Source organism: Lutra lutra, chromosome X (assembly GCF_902655055.1).
Source record: "Lutra lutra chromosome X, mLutLut1.2, whole genome shotgun sequence".
In the NCBI taxonomy this organism is placed as follows: Eukaryota; Metazoa; Chordata; class Mammalia; order Carnivora; family Mustelidae; genus Lutra; species Lutra lutra.
This window is the reverse complement of record NC_062296.1, coordinates 52,691,557-52,709,499: the sequence shown is the minus strand read 5'-3', so window position 1 is coordinate 52,709,499 and position 17,943 is coordinate 52,691,557. Positions and strand designations below refer to the sequence as shown.

General features: G+C 37.1%; 1 pseudogene; it reads left to right on the top strand.

The window, feature by feature from the left end:
- The first annotated feature begins 16,144 nt into the window (after positions 1–16,144).
- On the top strand, positions 16,145–17,518 carry LOC125092385 (hsc70-interacting protein-like; annotated as a pseudogene).
- Positions 17,519–17,943: the final 425 nt, after the last annotated feature.

Here is a 17,943-nt window from a genome sequence, read left to right as displayed (position 1 = left end):
TTGCACCGCCCTTACCCGGGGCCGCGCTGAGTAGCTGAGTAATCCGCTCGGATTTGCTTTCGGGAGCTTTTGTTCCCTGAGCACTTTCCGTAGAGTTCCGGAGGACGGGAATGAAGATGGTGGCCTCCCGGTCTCCGGCCCAGAGGAGCCGAGAGCCTGGGGCCCCACTCCTCAGTGCGCCCTCAGAGAACAGCGCCCAGTTACTCCCGTCTCCCTGGCCTCCGGCCGCGCTCCAAGCTGACCGAGCCTGCGACCGGTTCAAGGCAACCCCGAGCTGAGAGTCACTCCTCGGCTCTGTCTCTGTAGCCGGCTTCCCCGTTCTAACACCGGTAAGCTCTGCGACACTCAGACACCCCCGATCCTTCTGCGACCCTGCGGGACCTGAGGCCGCGCTGACCCCGCCTGGGCTTCACCCCAGTTAAGCCTCTGGAGCGATGTCCCTCAGCGGAACAGACTTTTAAAAGTCCTGATTTTGCTCCGTTGCTCCGCCGCTCGCCGGGAGCCGGCCCCTCCCCCCGCGGTCTATCTTCCCGTCGCTTTGGATTCACTTCTCCGCCAGTCCTACCTTTCAGATAGTGGTTGATTTTCTGTTTCTAGAATTGCTGTTCTTCTTCTCTTCAATCTCCCGTTGGATTTGTAGGTGTTTGCAATCTTTAGATAAGCTATTTAGCTGATCTCCTGCTACCCGAAGTAGTCTCAGCCTGCTACTTCTCCGCCATCTTGACTCCTCCCCTGAGAAAACTTTTATCTTGATGAAGTCCCAAAAGTTCATTATTGCTTTTGTTTTCCTTGCCTGTGGAGGTGTGTCTTGAAAGAAGTTGCTGTGGCCAATGTTGAAGTGGTTACTACTGATGTTCTCCCCTGAGATTTTCATGGATTCCTGCCTCACATTGAGGTCTTTCATCCATTTAGAGTTTATCTTTCTGTATGGTGTAAGTAAATGGTCGAGTTTCATTGTTCTGTATATAGCTGTCCAGTTTTCCCAGCACCATTTATTGAAGAGACTGTCCTTTTTCCTTTGGATACTTTTCCTACTTTGTCAAAGGTTAAACCAGACAAAGGTCCCATTAAAAAGGAGAATTTCAGACCAATATCCCTGAGGAATATGGACGCAAAATTATCAATATGACCCTAGCTAATAGGATCCAACACTACAGTAAGAGGATTATCCATCATAACCAGGTGGGATTTATCCCTGGGATGCAAGGGTGGAAGTTCAACATTCACAAATCAATCAATGTGATAGAACAAATCAATAAGAGAAGATGGAAGGACCACATAGTCCTCTCAATTGGTGCAGAAAAAAGCATTTGACAAAACAGAGCATCCTTTCCTAATCAAAACTCTTCAGCGTATAGGGGTAAAGGGAACATTCCTCAATTTCATAAAATCCATCTTTCAAAAATGAACAGCAAACATCATTCTCAATGGGGGAAAAGCTAACAGCCTTCCCTTTGAGATCAGGAATACGACAAGGATTCCCACTCTCGCCATTACTGTTCAACATAGTACTAGAAGTCCTAGCAACAGCAATCAGACAACAAAAAGAAATAAAAGGTATTCAAATTGACAAAGAAAGAGCCAAACTCTCTCTCTTCACAGATGACATGATATTTTGTGTGGAAAACTGAAAAGGTTCCACCCCTAAATTACTAGAACTCATACAGCAATTTAGCAATGTGGCAGGATACAAAATCAAAGCATAGAAACAATTGCATTCCTAAACGCTAACAGTGAAACTGTAGAAAGAGAAGTTAGAGAATCAGTTCCATTTACAGCAGCACCAAAAACCATAAGATAACTTGGAATAAACCTAACCAAAGAGCTAAAGGATCTATACTCTAGGAACTACAGAACACTCATGAAAGAAATTAAAAAAAAAAAAAAAAAACACAAAAAGATGGAAAAACCTTCCATGCTCATGGATCAGAAGAATAAACATTGTGAAAATGTCCATGCTGCCCAGAGCAATCTATACTTTCAATGCCATCTTGATAAAAATACCATTAGCATTTTTCAAAGTGCTGGAACAAACAATCCTAAAATTTGTATGGAACAAGAAAAGACCCTAAATCACCAAGGAAATGTTGAAAAACAAAACAAAGCTGGGTGCATCACCTTGACTGATTTTAAGCTACATTATAAAGCTGTGATTACCAAGACAAGATGGTACTGGCACTAAGACAGACACATAGACCAATGGAACAAAATAGAGAGCCCAGATATGGACCCTCAACTCTATAGTCAAGGGACACCTGTTTTGCATTCTCCCTAGGCCTCCCTAGAGCTTGCTGGTACCTCTCAGAAAGGAGCTTATAAACTCATCAGGAGCCCCAGTTTTTGCAACTGTTGTCTAAGGGCCACCTTTAATTTACCTGGTCTGAAGACCAGTAGTTGTTCCAAAGGACTGTATATGTATATGTTTGCATACTTTACAAGTGAGTCTGCTTGAAATCAGCCTGAAATTAGGTGCTGACTGTTATCCTTCCCTTTAGAACACTGACAATTTTTGGCAAAACCTCAACAACTGAGACTTATCAAGAATAAATCAGGTTACTGAGAAGTATGAGAGTATGAAAAATAGTGAGACCAAGGAGTAATGAGGTGCCACACTTAAGTGAAGAAGTCTTCTTGGAAGGGATCCTCCAGTCTCAGATATCATAGCAGGCTTTAGGTAGGTCAGAAACTACCTAATCAAAGTCCTTCTCAAATTCCTGACCTAGAAAATCATGAAATATAATAAAATGGTTGTTTGAAGTCACTAAGTTTCAGGGTGGCTTGTTAAGTAGCAATAGATAACCAGAGTAATATTATACCCCTTTGTCCTACATAATGGTTTTATCCTTTAACTTTATTTTTCCCAACAATAACATTATCTTTTACTTAGTATGTCAAACCATTTTTATTTTTAAATTCTCTTTTTCATCTTTTTTTAGAAAGTGCGGTTCTCATAAGCAGCATAGTTTGTGTCTTAATCCAAAATTACAGATCTCTTTTGCTTGGAGAATTTTGTTTTTTACATTTTTTAAAAGTATTTTTATTTATTTATTTGACAAAGAAAGCATGAACAAGTAAGGGGAGTGGCAGGCAGAGGGAGAGGGAGAAGCAGGTTTGAGTGGGAAGCCTGATGACATGTGGGACTTGAACCTAGGACCCCAAGATCATGACCTGAGCTGAAAGCAGACACTTAACCAACTAAGCCTCCCAGGTTCCTCATTTGTTTACATTTATGTTGATAACTGAGACTTGGTTAATACTTCTATCTTACTTAATCTTTATTGTATCTTATTGTCATTTCCTCTTGTCTGACTTTCTTTCTTTGGCTGACTCACTTTTCCTCTTACTTAACTTTTCTGGTTTTGTCAGCTTTCATTTATTCCCATCTCCCCCAGTGTTATTTTGAAAGTTCTAGTAGTTTTTTTTTAATTCTATATTGATAATGGCTTCATTTTCATGTCTCACAACATTAATTTTCTGTTACTATTAATCAATATCTAATAACCATATTTTTGCCAAGATGCTTTACCTACCCATAACCCTCCTCTCACCCATAGACTAAATTGCTCACTTAAACTTCCCTATTACCCAAGATTCGTCTTTCTCTGCATTCTGACACAAACTCCCATCAGCCACATCCTCCACCAATAGCAACAAGAGCAACAAAAATAACCACTACAGTGTTTGCAAAGAGTTTTAGACATTTTAATTCCAGGTAATCATTGTTTTCCTTATATCATTTTCATGACTCTTCTGTTTCAACAATCTTTAATTAACATTTAAATATTTTTGACAGTATAGTATCATTACTCACTTAACATTAATTATATACACACACATTACAAGATTGATTGCTAACTACTCTTTTCTTATACTTTTCATCATAAAGTTAGATTAAGAACACTTCCTCAAATATTTTGCTTAAATGGAGGAAACCAAGTGATACTGTATCTCATACTATATATGTACACATTTTTTTTCACTTTCCCCATCAGATGAATGATATTTTAGCTTATTTCAGGATTCATTGATCTTTTGCTCTTAATCATTCATATATATTATATATATATATATAATTTTACTGTCTTCTGTTTTTTTGTGTATATTAGCTAGGAAATAGATTAGGTTTCTGTAACAAAGGGAACATGCAAAGAGTTATCTAAATAAGATGTAAGTTTATTTTTCTTTCATATAAAAATCAAGGTAGGTAATCAAATGTAGGTATGTCAGTTCAACAGTGCAAGAGACCCATGCTTCTTGTATTTTATTGCTCTAACATTCTCAAAACATGGCTTACATCTCATGGTACAAATTGGAATCACCAGCATTCACTATCATATTTAAAGTCCAGGTGGCAGGAAGAAATAGAAAAGGGGAGAGCTTGTCTCTTCCCTCTAAGTATATGATTCATATTTTGTATAAATTACCTCCTATCTCCACCAAATTAGTCACAATTTAGTTTTATTGCTGTTTAACTACTAAGAAAGAAGGTTAAAATGGATATTGAAGGATTTGTAGTATTTTTTTTCAACATTCCACCCTATTGACCACCTAAATGTGTACCCTCCCCCACACATCAATATCTTCACCCCTGTCCTCAAAAGACACACTTGCATCAAGCTCAAAATATCTGAATAATGAGAAGCTATTGCCATCTTGTCTGGATGTGGTTTCCTGTAGCAGTGACCAATATACTAATAGACAAGTTATCTGTACACATACAATATACAATGGAGGAAAAGAGACAATATCCCTGCACTAAAGCACAAATGTGGAAAACAAATAAACAAACAAAAAACAGGTCCATAAAAATTATAAGATCTTATTGAGTAGAAATTGTAACAATTCTCTTACCTAATTATGAAATAATATTGGAGGGCTCATGTTTCTTTAATCTTGGACACATTCATTCCCTTGTCCATTGCCATTCTTATTGCCTGGCTTTTCTTTCTGGGAGGTTCTTCCTTTTAAGTTATCTTACAGACACCTTGAGGTTGACTTTCTTTTCCACTTCTAGAATACTGTCCCTCTTTTGGTAGCGTGGAAGATTAAATCCCATGCCAGCCCTTACTTCTGTAAATCTCAGAAGAACATGTAGCCTTAAATGTGTACTATAAGACCAGAAAGTATGCCAATTTTTTGTTGTTCCACTGCAGATAAAAAATTACAGCAGGAGATGTGCGCTGAGGCCATAACCTTCCAGGATCCTTAGAAGACAGCACTATTATTTGGACCATAAAAATCTGGAATTAATTAAATGTCCCTCAATATGCAAATGGCTAAGTTGTAGTACATCCACATTATGCATAAGGAACCATTAAATAGTATGATATCAGCCTACATGAACTAGCATATAAAAATGATTCATATACTACTAAGTAAAAATCTTAAGTTTCAGAAGCATATGTATTGTATTTTTCCACTTAGAGTAAGAAAACTATGTATCCATATATATGTTAAAAGGCATAGGAAAGTATCATAAATATACCAAAATAGTTAACACTGGTTACCCCTGGTAGGAGAAAAGAATAAGGTAGAAGTGAGGGTAGTAAAGGGAGAATATTCTATTTTTTTCTAAATATTCATATTATGGCAATATTTTAATACTGGACAAGTCAGTTTTAGTCCCTTTAATTCCTGTTGTCCTACACCCTCTCTCCTTTTTAGATAACATTTGTGAAATATTACCTAACTCTTGAAAAGGAGGCCATGGAAGAATAACACATGACAAGAGTTAGTTTTTGGGGGCGCCTGGGTGGCTCAGTGGGTTAAAGCCTCTACCTTTGGCTTGGGTCATGGTCCCAGGGTCCTGGGATCGAGCCCCGCATCGGGTTCTCTGCTCAGCAGGAAGCCTGCTTTCTCCTCTCTCTCTGTCTGCCTCTCTGCCTGCTTGTGATCTGTGTCTGTCAAATAAATAAATAAAATCTTTAAAAAAAAAAGAGTTTTTGGATTCTGATTTTCTTTTTTTCTTTCTTTTTTTTTAATTTTATTTATTTATTTAACAGACAGAGATCACAAGTAGGCAGAGAGGCAGGCAGAGAGAGAGAGAGAGAGGAGGAAGCAGGCTCCCCGCTGAGCAGAGAGCCCGATGTGGGGCTCGATCCCAGGACCCTGGGATCATGACCTGAGCCGAAGGCAGAGGCTTTAACCCACTGAGCCACCCAGGCGCCCCTGGATTCTGATTTTCAAAATATGCTTTTGAGTACTAATAGGATACATTCAATAGTTTATAGATTAGAAAGAATGAATGAAGACATAAGAGTTAGTTATCCTACTCTAGTGGTGGGAGTTATCCATCTAGAGATGGAGATAGAGAGAGGGAAATAAGAGATATAGACTGGTGATGGTCACTGAAAAAAGTGTCAACCTGATCCCTCTAAGGAATGGAGCATCAGAAACCTCCAGATGCATTTATGCAGTTGAGAAAATTATATCTTTATCTTGCTTCTCACCGTTTTCTTAAGAGGTGCATGAGAGAGTAGACTTGTTGGAATGGGGTACTTAGTACAAATGGGCCTATATTAGGCTATTGGATCTTACTTTCTGTAGGTAATTGATCCTGCTCTCTCTAAAGTGTATAACAGTAACATTGAGGTAAGGCTCAGAGGTATTATGGTCAGGCCTAGAACTCCAGTGATTTGTTCAGACCAATGAATAGACGTTGGTTGAGGTTCCACACTTTTCAGTAGAAGTCAGTTGGCACAGATGTCAATCACTATGGACTAGGTACCTCCTCCCACATGAAATGGACCACCTTATTAATTTCCTGGAACTTAAAAACCACCCAGGAAAGATGGGAGAATAGCCTTAAATTGCTTTGGACTTAACGTAAAAAAAAGAAAAATTTGATGGGATTTTAATCTAGAAAATAATGTCATCCTTTGCAACCAGAGTCTGTAGCCTATAAGAATTACTTTCAATTAAGATCACAGAGGAGTAGGGAACCCTAATATTGGTCCCTGGAATTCAGCTAGTTATCAAAATACTCTGAATACCTGCAAAATCAATCATATATAATTTTATTTTGGTTTCCTTTTATATTTTTATTTATTTATTTATTTATTTATTTATTTATTTATTTATTCTTATTTTCCAAAGACCCAGTTTGTTTTAACAAGCAGACTGAAACATACAGAATCTAGTTTTTTTGTTTTGTTCCACTTTGTTTCCTGTTTGATTTTTTAAAATTTTTTTTTCTGGTTTGTTTTTGGTTTTTATCTTGTTATTGTTGTGATTGTTGTTTATTCTCTTTCTTTATTCTATTCATTTCTTGACAAAATGACAAAATGGAGTAGTGAGTCGTACTCACTACCAGAGATTGAATCAATACAGATATAAGTAGGATGTCTGAACTACAGATTAACTAATTATAAAGATCAGGTGGGCTTGAAAAAAAGCATAGAAGATACTAGAGAATCCCTTACTGTAGAAATAAAAGAACTAAACTTCAATCAGGCCAAAATTAAAAATACTATTATTGAGATGTGGTGCCAAATAGAGGCTCTAAAAGAGAAGATAAATGAGACAGAAGTGAGAGTAAGTGATATAGAAGACAAAGTGACAGAAAATAAGGAAGCTGACAAGAAGAGAAGACAACTACTGAGTCACAAAGGGAGACTTCAACAACTCAGCCATTCCATAAAGCAAAATAATATATGGATAATTGGGGTCCCAGAAGGTGAACAGAGGGAGAGAGGAGCAGGAGGTTTATTTGAACAAATTATAGCTGAGGACTTCCCCAGTCTGGGGAAGGAAACAGGCATTCAAGTCCAGGAGGCATAGAGAATACTCCTCAAAATCAATAAAAATAGGTCAACACCTTGACATATAATAGCGAAGTTTGCAAATTTCAAAAATAAAGAGAAAATCCTGAAAAGAGCTTGGGACAAGAGGTTTTTAACCTACAAATGTAGAAACATAAGTCGGCAGCAGAACTATCCACAGTTACCTGCAGACCAGAAAGGACTGGCTTAATATAGTCGATGGGCTAGTTGGAAACAATATATAACCAATTATACTTTATCCAGTAAGGCTGTCATTCAGAATAGAAAGAAAAATAAGAAGTTTCCAGGGGAAAAAAAAAAGAATTTGTGAACACTAAATCAGCTCTGCAAGAAATCTTAAAGCGGATTCATTGAGTAGAGAGCCCAAAAGTAACAAAGACCAGAAAGAAGCAAAGGAACAGAGACAATCTACAGAAACAGTGACTTTATGGGTAATACAGTGGCACTAAATTAATATCATTTAATAATTATGTAGAATGAAAATGGACTAAATGCTCTAATCAAAAGACATAAGGTGTCAGAATGTTTTTTTAAAAAAAAGACCCATCAATACATTATTTACAAGACATTTTAGACCCTAAGTCACCTCCAGACTGAAACTGAAGGGGTAGAGTACTATTTGTCAAGGTAATAGACATCAAAAGAAAACTAGAGTAGCAATCCTTATATCAGGAAAACTAGATTTTAAACCAACAACTGTAATAAGAGATGACAAAAGATACTATATCCTATTAAAAGGGTCTGTCCAGGAAGAAGATCTAACAATTATAAATATTTATGCCCCTAACTTGGAAGCAGCCAAATACATAAACCAACTAATAACAAAATAAAGAAACTCAATGATAATACTACAAAAATGTAGAGGACTTTAGCACCCCACTCACAGCAATGGAATGATCATTAAAGTAGACTAAGAAGGAAACAAGGGCTTTGAATGACACACTGAACTAGATGGACTTCACAGGTATATTCAGATCATTTCATCCAGAAGCAATGCACAATCTTCTCGAGTGCACATGGAACATTCTCCAGAATAGATCACATACTAGGTCACAAATTAGGTTTCAATTGGTACAAAAAGATTGAGATGTTACCATGTATATTTTTAAAATAGAATGCTTTAAAATTTGAACTCAATAAAAAAAAATTGGAAGGAACACAAATACATGAACGTTAAAGAGCATCCTACTAAAGAATGAATGGGTCAAACAGGAAATTAAAGAAGAATTTTAAAAATACATGGAAGCAAATGAAAATGGAAACACAACACTTCAGAACCTTTGAGATGAAGCTAAGATGGGCCTAAGAGGGAAGTGTATAGCAATACAGGTCTTTCTCAATAAATAAGAAAAGTCTCAAATACACAACTAGCCTTACACCTAAAGGAACTAGAAAAAGAACAGAAAATAAAGCCTAAATCTAGCAAGAGAAGAGAAATAATAAAGATTAGAGCAGAAATCAATGATACAGAAATAAAAAATCAGTGGAAGAGATCAACAAAACTAGGAGGTGGTTCTTTGAATGAATTAATAAGTTCAAGAAACCCCTATCAAAAAGAAAAGAGAGAATGCCCATGAAAAAGGAGAGATGATAACCATCAGTGAAGAAATACAGATAATTATAAGAGACTATTATGAACAATTGAATGTTAACAAATCAGGCAATCTCGAAGAAATAGATGCATTCCTAACTGACACACGAAGAGATGCTCAATATCACTTACCCTGAGGGAAATACGAATCAAAACCACAACAAGATGCTACCTCACACCAGTCAGAATGGCAAAATTACCTACACAGGAAACAATGAATGTTGGTGAGAGTTCTGACAAAGAGGAACCCTCTTACAATTTTGGTAGGAATGCAAACTAGTGCAGCCACTCTGGAAAACAGTGTGGAGGTTTCTCATAAAGTTAAAAATAGAACTCCCCCATGACCCAGCAATTGTACTACCCAATGGAATAAAAAATACAGATTCAGATGGGTACAGGTACCATCATCAATATTCAAACTATGGAAAGAATGCAAATGTCCATCAACAAATTAATGTATAAAGATGTGTTGTGTCTATATATATATATGCACATACATATACATGTATATATTTGTATATACGGAATATTACTAACTATCAGAAAGAATGAAATCTTGCCATTTGCAATGATGCGGATGGAACATTCTATTCCAAATGAAATAAGTCAGTCAGAGAAATACAAATTCCATATGATTTCACTCATATGTGTAATATAAGAAACAAAGCATGAATATATGGGGAGGAAAAAAAGAGAAAGAGGGAAGCACCCCATTAGAGACACTGATAGAGAAAAAACCGAGGGTTGATGGAAGGATGTGAGTGGAGTAAGGGCTAAATAGGTGATGGATATTAAGGAGGGCACTTGTTATGGTGAGCACTGGGTATTACCATATGTAAATGATGAATCACTATATTCTACTCCAGAAAACAATATTGCACTATATGTTAAAGAAGTAGAATTCAAATAAAATTTGAAAAAAAAAATTAAAAATGAGTTAAAAAGATCAGGGTTTTTTGTTTGTCTTTTCTCCTCTGTTAATTTTTTTTGTTTCTTAAATTGCACATATGAATGAAATTATATGGCATTTTTCTTTCTCTGACTGACTTATTTCACTTAGCATTATACTCTCCAAATCCATTCATGTTGTTGCAAATGTCCGTTGATAGATGAATAAATAAAGAAGATACACACACAGAGAGACACACACAGACACACACACACTGGAATATTTTCAGTCATAAAAAATAAGATATTCTAATTTTAAAAAAATTAATTCCACAAATGAGTGAGATTATATGGTATTTGTCTTTCTTTGACTTATTTCACTTGTAATACCCTACATGTCTATCCATGTTGTCATAAATGGCAAGATTTCCTTCCTTTTAGTGGAAGAATACTATTCCACGGTATATATACTACATTTCCATTAACTTCATTTGGTAATGGACACTTGGTTTGCCTCTCTATCTTTGCTATTATAAATAAAGTTACCATGAATATGTTGGTGCATATATATTTTTGAGTCAGCATTTTCCTTCCCTTCAGAAAATAGGTAGATATAGAATTGCTGAAAATCTTTAAAAAAAAAAAAAGGTGCCTGTGTGGCTCAGTTGGTTAAGCATCTACCTTCAGCTTAGGTCATGATCCTAGGGTCCTGGGATAGATCCCTTGTGGGGCTCCTTGCTCAGTGGGGGGTCTTCTTCTCCCTCTGTCCCCCCACTCATGCTCTCTCTCTCTCACACACAGAATAAATAAATAAAATCTTTTAAAAAAATAGAAAAAAAAGAATTGCTGTAGCATATGCCAGTTCTTTTTTTTTTTTTTTATTTTTTGAGGAATCACCATACTGTTTTATATAGTGGCTGTGCTAATTAACCTTTCCTCTAATGCTGCATAAAAGGTCTGTTCTCTCCAGACTCACCAACACTTATTACTTCTTGTCTTATTGATAATAGACAGTCAAAGAGGTCTGAGGTGGTATTTCACTGTGGTCCTAATTCACAATTCCTTGATTATCAGTAATGCTGTGCAACTTTTCATGTATCTGTTGGACATCACATCTTTTTGGGAAAACTTCTGATTCTTTGCTCACACTTTAATTGGACTGGTTTTACTTTCTACTTATTTGTGTTCTTTGTTATTGAGTTGTATGTGTTCTTTATATATTTTGGATATTAACCCCAAACAGATAAATGATTTTCAGGTATTTTCCCCCATTCTGTAGATGGCCTTTGAATATTACTAGTGGGTTCCTTTGTTGTGCATAAATATTTTAGTTTTTTTTTTTTTTCAATTGAAGTACAACTAAAATATAGTGTTATAATAGTTTCAGGTGTAAACATAATGATTCAACAATTTTATACATTATTTAGTGTTCATCAGGATAAGTATACTCTTAATCCTCTTTATGTTTTACTAATTCCCCAACCCACCTCCCTTCTGGCAACCAGCAGTTTGTTCTTCATTTTTCAGTCTGGGGTTTTTGTTTGTTGCCTTTTTCCTTGTTCATTTGTTTTGTTTCTTAAGTTATGCATATGAGTGAAATAATGATTTTCTCTTTATCTGAATGACTTATTTCACTAGGCATTGTGTCCTCTGGGTCCATCCATGTTGTTGTAAATGGGAAAATCTCATTCTTTTTTATGACTAAGTACTATTTCATTATATACATATATCTGAGTATATATATTAAATATATACATAACATATTTATCCAATTATCTATGGATGAACACTAGGTTTGCTTTTTATGTTGGCTCTTATAAATACTGCTGCAATAAACATAAGGATGCAAATGTGTTTTTGAATTAGTGTTTTCATTTTCATTGTGTAAATACCAAATAGTGAAATTACTAGATCTTATACTAATTCTATTTTTAATTTTTTGAGGAAACACCATACTGTTTTCCATGATGACTGCATAAATTTGCATTTGTACCAACAGTGCCTGATCGTTACTTTTTCTCCACATCATCACCAACACATGTTATTTCTTGTCTTTTTTATTCTGGCCATTCTAGTGTGAGGTGATATCTCATTGTGGTTTTGATTTGCATTTTCCTAATGATTAGTGATGCTAAGCATCTTTTCATGTGTCTGTTTGCCATTTTTACATCTTCTTGTAAGAAAATGTCCATTTGGTTCCTTTGCCCAGTTTTTAATCAGGAAAAAGGTTTTTGGGTTCATATAGATATACTTATTTATTTTTGTTTCTATTGCCTTTGGTGTCAAATTAAAAAAAAAAATCTCCAAGACTGATGTCAAGGTTTACCTACTCCTTATGTTTTCTTCTAGGATTTTTATGGCTTTGTAAATGTAATTTTTGCATAGGGCATAAGAATCAGTCCAGTTTCATTTCTCAGCATGTAAGTTGTCTGATTTTGCAAAGTATGCAAATATATATAGTCCTGTGGGATTTGAGTATAAACCCCATTGACCACCATATCTGGTGTCGTAAAGTTGTTCCCTGGGAAGGCGGCCACAAAAATCAGGGTACAGGGTGAGTTTAGAAGTTTCTTTTCAGAAGATACCAGGGGTCTTAATTGAGGCAGAAAGGTTAATAAAAGATGGTATCTACCAGCCACTTTCCCAGGAAAGAGTCCTGCAGGAGGGACGTGGATATGCCAATCCAGTATCCTGCCTTTTAGGCCAAAGCTGCAAATTCAGAAAATAGGCATTTTTCATAGAAAGAGCAGGTGTGTATTTCAGTCTGGTATTTGTGCTGTGCCTAGGGGAAATTAGGTGGTCATGGAATGCTTCTCCATCTGTTAAACTCTGAAGGAACATGTGAGCAGAAGCCTTATTCATCAGCGAGCATGAGATCAAGGGACATCTATTGGGTGATGTACACAAAAATCAAAGTACCAGATATAAAAACAAAGGCATGTGTGCAAGTTCCCCTCCAGGTGAAAACAGAAGAGGAATTGTATAGCATACATAAATGCATACATCAAGAAAAAAAAGATCTCAAATAAACAATTTAACTTTATTCCTCAAGAACTAGAAAAAGAGGGGTGCCTGGGTGGCTCAGTGGGTTAAGCCACTGCCTTTGGCTCAGGTCATGATCTCAGGGTCCTGGGATCGAGTCCCATGTCGGGATCTCTGCTCAGCAGGGAGCCTGCTTCCCTCTCTCTTTCTCTCTCTGCCTGCCTCTCTGTCTATTTGTAATCTCTCTCTGTCAAATAAATAAATAAAATCTTTAAAAAAAAACTAGAAAAAGAAGAAATTTATCACAGAGCTAGCAGACACAAGAAAATAGTAAAGTGCAGAAGTAAATGAAATTGAAACAGAAAATTAATAAAGATCAATAGAAGTAAGAGTTGTGTTTTTTGAAAAGATAAAAAAAATTTAAAAACTTTTAGCTTGACTAAGGAAAGAGAATATGTAAACATATAAAAACAGAAAAGAAAGATGAAATTACACCTGATATCACAGAAATATAAAGAATCATAGTCACTTTGAATAATTATATACTTACAAAATAAAAAAAACCTAGAAGAAATAGATAGTTCTTAGGACATTCAACCTATCAAAAATGAGCCATGAAATTGAAACTCTGAACAGATGAATAAAATGCGAGGTATATTGAATCACTAATCATAAATTTCCCATCAGGGAAAATACCAAGGCAAAGTGGATTCCATGGTCACAAATGCACCAAAAAATAACAAAATAGCTAGGAATAAACGTAACAAAAAAGGTAAAAGACCTGTGCTCTGAAAACTGTAATATATTCGTTAAAGGAATTGAAGAAGAAACAAACTAATGAAAATGTATACCATGCTCATGGATTGGAAGAATTACTATTGTTAAAATGTCCATATTACACAAAACAATCTGATCCAATACAACCTCTGTCAAAATACCAACAACTTTTTTCATAATACTAGAACAAATAATACTAAATTTCTATGGAACCACAAATGACCCTGAATAGCCAAAGAAATCTTGAGAAAGAAAAATAAGGATGGAGATATCAATACAAGATTTCAAAATATATTACGAATGTGTATTAATCAAAACAGTATGGTAAAATTCTAAGGAAGATGGAAGAGTAGGAGGATGCTAAACTCACCGTGTCCAATGAATACAACTAGATAACACCAATGTCAGTGTAAATAACCCAGAAAATGACCCAAAGACTGGCAAAATAGACTCTCTACAGCTAAATGTAGAGAAGAGGCCACATTAGCGGGCTGGGTGCAGACTGTTAGTCTAACAGAAGACTCTACCCACCAACAAAATCTTCTCAGGTGACAGCACAGAAAAAGTGCCTAATAATTCAGTGGTATTGTGTTTCTGGCAATGGCTGGTCTGACTTAACTCAAGCACAAGGTGGCCCCAGACTGAGCTACGAAATACAGAGGGACCAAACCCTGCTCACAGGGCAAATATTACAGAAAATTGGACTAAAGTCAAAAGCTGTTCAGCTAGGGGCACCTGGGTGGCTCAGTGGGTTAAAGCCTCTGCTTTCAGCTCAGGTCATGATCCCAGGGTCCTGGGATCAAGCCCTGTGTCTGACTCTTTGCTCAGCAGGGAGTCTGCTTCCTTCCCTCTCTCTGCCTGCCTCTCTGCCTACTTGTGATCTCTGTCTGTCAAATAAATAAATCAATAAAATCTTTAAAAAAAAGCTGTTCAGCTACAAAAGCAGGGCACATGCAACACATGGGAGACATTTCTTAAGAGCCAGGATCTGGTGAACAGGGGAGAGTGCACTGCAGGGCACTATGGGAACTGTTCATCATAAAGCCACTACTCTATTGAGAGCAGGAGACACAGCTGACTCCTGTCATGCAGAAACAGACACAGAGAGTTACACAAAATGAGGAGACAGAGGACTATGTCCCAAGTAAGGAGAGCAGGGCAAAATCACAGCAAGCGACCCAAGTAAAAGGGAGATAAATAATATGCCTGATATAGAATTTAAAGTAATTGTCATGAAGATACTTACTGGACTTGAGAAAAGAGTGGAGGACCAGAGTGATACCCTAAATGAAGAGATAGAAAACAAAGAACTGATAAGAGATGAGGAACTCAATAACTGACATTAAAATACACCAGATGGAATAGATTGTAGTTTAGAGAAGAAGAGTGGATCAGCAACATGGAGGGCAGACTGATGGAAAGTAATGAAGCTGAACAAGGGAGAGAAAAAAATTTAAATGAAAATACACTTCAGAAACTCAAGGTCAACATTGAGCATAATATTTGCATTATAAGAATCTCAGAAGAAGAGAGAGAAAAGGGGAAAAAAACACATATTTAAAGAAATAATAGCTAAAAACTTCCTATATCCGGGGAAGGAAACAAGTCCAGATCCAGGAGACACAGACATCCCCCAGCAAAATCAACCAAATGAGGTCCACACCAAAAGATATAGTAATAAAAATGGCAAAACCTCATGATAAAGAGGGGATTTTGAAAGCAACACATGAAAAGAAAGCAGTTACATATAAAGGAAACCCTATAAGGGTACAACATGACTTTTCAGGAGAAACTTTAGAGCTAGAAGTTTGAATCACAATATAGTCAAAGTGCTGAAAGAAAAAAAAAAAAACTTAGAACCAAAAAGACATTATCAAGGAAGGCTACCATTCCAAATAAAAGGAGCAATAAAGAGTTTCTAAAGGAAATGTTAAAGAAATTCATGACCACCAGCACCCCTATCAGAAATGTTCAGAGGCTTATTTGGGTGGAAAGAAAAGACCGTATGCTGGGATAAGAAAAGTAGGAAGCAGCCCCTTCCACACGATCACGCTGAGCTAGTACCCACACTTGGAATCCCGTGGCAACCTCAGCCGCACCTATCGCTTGCCACTGCCTCTGGACCATGGACCCTCGCAAAGTGAGCGAGCTTCAGGCTTTCATGAAAATGTGTAAGCAGGATCCGAGTGTTCTGCACACTGAGGAAATGCGTTTCCTGTGGGAGTGGGTGGAGAGCATGGGGGGTAAAATACCACCTGCCACTCATAAAACTAAATCAGAAGACAGTATCAAGGAAGAAAAACCAGGTAGTAAGAAGGCGGAGGAAAACATAAAGACAGATGAACCATCAAGTGAGGAGAGTGATCTAGAAATTGACAATAAAGTTGTGATTGAACCAGATACCAATGCCCCTCAGGAAATGGGAGATAAAAATGTAGAGATAACCGAGGAAATGATGGATCAGGCAAATGATAAAAAAGTGGCTGCCATTGATGCCCTAAATGATGGTGAACTACAGAAAGCCATTGACTTGTTCACAGATGCCATCAAACTAAATCCTCGCTTGGCCATTCTGTATGCCAGGAGAGCCAGTATCTTCATCAAATTACAGAAGCCAAATGCTGCCATTCGAGACTGTGACAGAGCTATTGAAATAAATCCTGATTCAGCTCAGCCTTATAAGCGGCTCAGGAAAGCACATAGACTTCTGGGCCATTGGGAAGAAGCAGCACATGATCTTGCCCTTGCTTGTAAACTGGATTATGATGAAGATGCTAGTGCAATGCTGAAAGAAGTTCAACTGAGGGCCCAGAAAATTGCTGAACATTGGAGAAAATACGAGCGAAAACGTGAAGAGCGAGAGATCAAAGAAAGAATAGAAAGGGTTAAGAAGGCTCAGGAAGAACATGAGAGAGCCCAGAGGGAGGAAGAAGCCAGATGACAATCAGGAGCTCAGTATGGCTCTTTCCCAGGTGCCTTTCCTGGGCAAATGCCTGGAATGGCAGGGGGTATGCCTGGAATGGCAGGAATGCCTGGGCTCAATGAAATTCTTAGTGATTGGAAGTTCTTGCAGCCATGCAGGATCCAGAAGTTATGGTGGCCTTCCAGGATGTGGCCCAGAACCCAGCGAATATGTCAAAATATCAGAACAACCCAAAGGTTATGAATCTCATCGGTAAATTGTCAGCCAAATTTGGAGGTCAAGCATAATGCCCTTCTGACAAATAAAGCCCTTGCTGAAGGAAAAGCAACTTCGATCACCTAACGGATGTCACAATAATACAAACCAGTGTACCTCCGACCTTTTCATGAAGAAAGCTGGGGTGCTGTGAAGAGAATCCCTACCCCTTTGCTCCCCATGCAACTGAAACATTCTACAATGGTTTGCCATTAGGGTATTCATTCAGATAATGTTTTCCTACTAGGAACTACAAACTTTAAACACTTTTTAAACCTTAAAAATATTTAAAAACATATTAAAAGGGTGTGTTAGTCCCTATATTTTTATTTACTAATCATTTCAGTTTTTTTCCTTTAGATTAATTGGGCAAGGAAGATATTTCAGTGTGGAAGATTCATTGTTCAGTTATAATGAGTGAAATAAAGGTTTATTAGTGAGAAGCAAATAATACATTAAAATAGATGAAGTTTCAGTTGGAGATACTGTTTCTGAGGCATTTTGACTTGTCTTTATAAATGCTTTATTTTTAAACACAATTTATTTTGATAGAACCATTGGGACCACCAGTATTGCAGTCAGACCTGGGTAGGGACCAGAAGTGCTTGGCAGGGCAGCAGCAACCTTGCTCCTTTTATATAGTGTGCACCCTTGTGCAGATGCATTTAAATCTTACACTGTGGTGAAGGGATGATTTTTATAATGCTGCAGTAGACTTGGATTACTTAGCTGTGTTCTTGTCTGAT